A 6000-nucleotide genomic window follows, 5' to 3' on the forward strand; every position below is an offset into this window, starting at 1 on the left:
AAGTTCTGTTGCCATGAGGAAAGCAAATATTTATTGTGGAATCTTTCGGCCGGCCATGATTGACACAGTATTAAACTATTCGGTAAGGTGGACAGATGTTTTTTCTTTGAGAAAGACAAGCTTTAAAGGTAAGGAGAATTTTCTACTTTAGTTCCAGATCTTGCTTCGTACTTATAGTTGTGTGTTCCGCTGTGAACATTACGGTGTTTTGCACAGAACGAATACTTCATTAGAAGTATTTGCATAGCACAAATACTCCAATATTTCTTGGGAACCGGTTTGTTCAGCCGTTTTAACGGAGAAAGAAAATAAGAAAATAGCTTTCGACGGCCAAACAAAATAAAAAATGAAATCAAGTTTTTGAAAAAACGAATTAGTGATAGCCGTCACGGGGACTTCGCAGCGGTCCCCCATCCAAGTACTAACCTCATTCGGAGGAGCTTATCTTCAGCTGACACCTCATCAACGATTGAGATCTTTGTGTTAAATTCGCACATGTATCTTGACGAACTTTATAAAACTTGAAAGAAAAAAAGTAAACTAACGAAAAACCCGGTGTCTTGCCGTCATTTTGTCACAGATACATCCTTTGTTTCGTGAGTTGTCAGTATTAAACACGCAAGGTAACTTGATCACAGGCGGCCGCTAAAATCGATGTCACTTTCGATTTTGTGATTTTACTTGTACGACCAAAAGTACGATAGAAAAATTGAACTCAGATTGAACGTACAAAAATCTCCCGAAATGTTTTTCACTGATGGTAACTTGTATTATATTTGTGGCACAAAATTTATGATGTTTTCATCTCGCAGATTTTCTTATTCTCGATCGACACTTCCTAAAAGTTCCTTCTGCTCTCCTTAAAAACTACATATCAATATTTATTTACTTTTGCGTCAATATTTGTTTTGCGTAAGGCAGGCTAACAAAATCTGTACCTTGCTTAGTTCGCATTTTTGGGCATTAAAATAGAATTTTTAGTCGTATGTTCCTGACAACAAGTTGCATCTTTTGACGTCTCCCATCCAGTTACTAACCCCGCCGGAAAGGGCTTAACTTCAATGCATAGTGGTCTTGGAAAGCTGTCAGAAGCTCAGAGTACACGCTTAAGCTTGTAGTGAAAAAGAACTTGTAAATGATCAACTTGTCAGCCTTGAAGCTAAATGTTTCTCGATTTGCTTTTATTTTCTTCAATCGTTCTGGGTTAAGTACTTTACTGAACCACATGTCTTCTCAGGGGGTATCTAGCAAATATATCTACCATGACATTGACCAAAACAACATATACCACATATTACGAAAGGACAACTTCAATCTACTGAAGAAACAAGCGCAGCTTAGTTGACAGTTGAGCGTCGATCAGACCGAATCTTCACCATCCTCCCAGGTAAACCACGGGCATTTCCCTACCCTCTGTGCCAGAACAGATAAACAACCGAAACTGTTCTGTGCCTGCTCCTTACGGCACTGACAATAGTATACCGTATGAGCACTTGACCGTAGCCCTTGGCCGAGAAACCAATCTTAGCCAAAAGGCCGAAAAGCGACCAGGACACGGGTAAAAAAATTGTGGGGATATGGGATTTTTCCCTGGGGGGGGGGGGGGGGGGCAAGTGAGGAGATACGGGATATTTTTTAAAGTAGGAGCGCATTGCGTACGTATGGTAGTGCAGTAACTAGACAGTGTTTTCTCGAGAAGCGATCACTAGGGTTTTTTGTTTTCGCGTTTGATAGTTTTTTGTTCAGCTCGAGTGTAGAATCATGACGAACTTTTGTAGTTTGTGAGAACTATTTACTACTTGTAGGTTTTGTTGAGTTTTGAATCGATAATAGAAAGAGTTTTGGCGATTTCAACCCAGACTGTACTACTGGATTTAAGCTTTTTTCTTGACGAGATTTCAAGTTATTGTGAAACGTTTGGTACCAAGTAACTCTAATACTGAAATCAAGATTATGGAATTGTAAAACTAGAACTTTGGACTGGACTATAGAACGCGTCATTACGGAATTTTACATTTTGAGCATTCTGAGAAATGGAGTACACATGTTGTCTTCTTGTCTTCGCCACACCAGATTTAAACAGTTTGCAAGAAACTAAACCAGGATTACGGAACCGGAATTCGAATACATGGCCCGGTTGTTCGAAAGCCGATTACCTTAATCCAGGATTAGCGTAAACTTTTGTTTCATGTTTTCAACTTTTTGGTGAAAGTTTCCTTTGCTTATTGACTTCTTCTAATGTAAAGTTTCACGGAATATCAGCCTTGAACAGCATTTGGGAGTAGAGAATAAAACTCGTTTGTTCATTTTTAACCTGAGATTAGCATTAATCGGCTTTTGAACAACTGGCCCAGGATGATAAGTTGTTGAACTGTGGTCTGTTATAAGTTTTTCGGATGATTTAAGGCTGATCTTGTAAGTTTTGGATGAACGGAGTTAAGGAAGGAAGTAAAACTGTAGGATTTAAATAAAGTCTCATTCCAAAAAATAAATAAATGAAAGATCCCGTATCCCGAGAACCCGCTAATAGGGCTTCCTTGTTTGCATTTGCAAATTTAGTAACATTAATGATGAGTTTTTACAACAGACAACTTCAAGTTATATTGCAGATGTATCTTTCTGGTAATCTCTCGCCATTTCCCAAAGTTTACCTGTACTTGAAGTTCACTGTAAGTGGACAATTTTTGTCAACTGTTTGCGCATTCCACGGATACGCCTTTGGAGGCGTCTTGTTTATTTTTTTTTTTCGTTTTGTCGGAGAGCTGAGCCAGACTTCCACTCGGCCACATAGTCAGTGGGACTTCCAGTCACGCAACTTAGGATGTTTATTCGCCAAAAAGCTGTTAAAACGTTAATGAATATAGTCCGCTCTTTATTTACAACAAAATATATATTTTTTTGTGTCTTATTTAAACATGTAATCGTGACTTTTAAGAAAGAAAGCTAAGACTATTACGTCATCGGAGATTTCACAACGGTTACGACTGATGGTGCAATCGGAGATTTGACAACGGCTATAAGTAATGGTGCAATACCTTTGTGTGCAGCCGTTGTTGTCAGTTTGTGGTGCTACAGATTGATCAAGTGATTTTGGGCTATAGTCATCAGTGAATCAACAAGGACTGCCTTGGAATGTGTACTACGTTGCGACTATAGTGGTAAGAAAACAGATAAAATTTAGTTTTGTTGGTGAGCAGTCCCAAACTTCTATTCGGTCATATAGTCAGTGGCACTTTGAATCACGCAACTTATGATGTTTACAGGTATTCGCCAAAAGCTGTTAAAACGTTAATGTACTTAAACTTTTATGAATAATCCACTCTTTATTTAGTACAAAATATATTGCTTTATTGTGTTATTTAAGCGGTTGATTCGAAGCGAGTATTGAATACATAAAAAGTCATTATGTCATCCATGGAATGTGTCGACGTTTCAACTTTCATTGGTAGGGAAATAACCACCGTACTAAACATAGCCGTGGATAACGTAATTCTTAAATTAAGTGATGAGTGTGACTACTTTGCTAGGCCTTTACTCGTGTTAAAAACCAATTAAATTTAATCGCGACTTTTAGGAAAGAAAGCTGTAAGTTGTTAAAATAAAAGTGTTATTATCGTATCGTTCATACCCATAGATATCCTGATGACAGTTTAATTAAGACCGTTACGTCATTGGAGATTCCTCGGAGATTTCACCTCGGCTATAAGAAATAGTGCAATAAGTTCGTGTGCAGCCGTTGTTGTGCTACAGATTGATCAGGGGCCGGTTCCTGAAAGGAGGAATAAATTATACCAGGTATAACAGTTATTCCAGGGATAAATCTGATATTCTAGGAATAACTATACCAGGAATAAAAATGGGTTCCTGGAAGCATTATTTATTCTTGGAATAGCTATTCCAGGGATAAGTCTGGTATTCTAGGAATAAATCGTCCAGCAAAGGGGATTCCCACATGACAAACAGGTTTTGGCGGGAAATTGAGTGCAATGCGCGCGGGATGCCTGTGGTTAAAGCACTGTGATGGGAGTGAAGGTCGAAATTTTTCTGTATCTGTGTAAACATGGATCCAGAAGAGCATGCCGGAAACAGTGCCGAAAAAAGAAAAAGGAAACCTAATTTTACTACCAGAGAGTTAACAATAATTACAGAAAACGTGGAGGCAAATAAAGGCATCTTGCAAAGCAAGTTTACCGACAGTGTTACGAATAAAACCAAAACTGAAACATGGAAAGCCATTACAGAGAAGGTTAATGCCGTTGGTGTAGCCAGCAGAACCATCTACGAAGTAAAACAGAAATGGAAAGGGCTTTTCAGCATAGCCAAGAAGGAGTTTAGCCAACAAAAAAAGGCGCAAAGGAAGACGGGTGGTGGACCGGCACCGGGCGAGCCCTCCGATACAAGTAAAATGATTGTCGAAGTTTATGACAACACGCCCGGTTTTTCGGGAATAACAGGAGGTTTTGAGTCCGGTGACTACCGCTGTTACCATTATTTTACATGAGGGCACACCTACCGTAACTGAGAAGTTATGGAAAAAAATTTAAGTCATGTGACTAAAATAGACATGTTATGACGTGACACGCAACGCCTGGCGGATCGATTTCGCTCTCGGCCATTTTGTTTTCTTGCGTTGAAGTAAAAGGAGAAGCAATGGCAACGTAGTAATAAGGTAACCCTTATCTAAACGTGAGTTAGACCTGTTTGCTTTAATTAACGGGAAAAGTTGCAATTAAGTAACCGAATATCCTTTGGATTAAAAAAAAATGACTGCACGTTGTGGGACGATCCGGTTGAAATGGAACATCATCTGCTAGGTTAGAAGTTAATACTCGTGCATTTATGAATAAGGAGTTGATAAAAGGGTTTAATATGCAGCCGTACCTTTCAACTACCTCCCGGTTGTCATAAAATCATGTCCCAACTCCAAAACACGTGCAAGATACTTTTGACATAATGAAAAACCGAGCTTTGAAAGAAGTCTTGAAACTTAGTCCATGTGTAATTGTTTTTAGTGTACTGATTTATGTATTGTTAAGTTTGGTACAATTTAACCTGATCTCAGGTAGGGGAAATAAAAAAGGATCAGCTGACCATATAATTGTTTTCACTACGTAATTGTAAATCCTTTTTGCCTGATTGAATTATTTGGTGCCTCTCATTTGCATATACATATATTTACTTGTATTACTTGTACAGTGTGTTGCCCAGTTTGCAGCCACTTACGTTTTTGAATACTATAACCTCTTCCAGAAGAAAGTAAAGTGACCAAAACTTTAACTTTTGTATCTATTGTAATCTAATATAAATTTTCATGTTCGGTAATAATTTGGTTTGTAACATACAGCTATGAGTAATGACAGTAACGAATCAGCGGATGAACATCTTAGTTGCCTCCAAGTTACAGCTTATTGAAACCAGTCGTTAAAACATTGAGTTCAAATAACACACATCTATGTGTACAAGATACATTTTCCTGTGTGTAACAAAGGAGATGTCCCTAAGAAACTTCTTATCCTTAACCTTTCTTGTTGTCTTAGGAGATGTGATAGCAGAAGCTCTCCCTGCTGTAGCTGCCCCAGCAGACATGCTTGAAACAATTGACATGGCAGCCCTTGAGGCAGGAGGGCTAGATTGTAGTACTGTGACTGACCCACCCAGGATAAAGGAGCCAGAACAAGTGCGAGGGGCGAAGAGAAAGAAGAAGACCACTCAGGATGACCTTCTGCAGTTGCAGTGTGAAACACTGCGACTGCAGAAGGAGACTCTGGTTTTGAAGAAAAGAAAACTTGAGCTAGAAATCAACCAGCTGGAGATGTCTCTCAGTTATACAACATAAATAGTTTATGTTGTATAGCTGAGACAATGCCAGCTTGTTAATTTCTATCTCAGTCATTGTCCTGAAAGGCTTCAGTTTGGAAAGTGAAAGTGTTTTGTGTATATTTATTCAAAATTAATATCACTGGTGGTGCATTTTCCAAACAGCTCAAATGGAGAAAATTA

The sequence above is a fragment of the Montipora capricornis genome, chromosome 3 (assembly GCF_036669925.1).
Source record: "Montipora capricornis isolate CH-2021 chromosome 3, ASM3666992v2, whole genome shotgun sequence".
In the NCBI taxonomy this organism is placed as follows: domain Eukaryota; kingdom Metazoa; phylum Cnidaria; class Anthozoa; order Scleractinia; family Acroporidae; genus Montipora; species Montipora capricornis.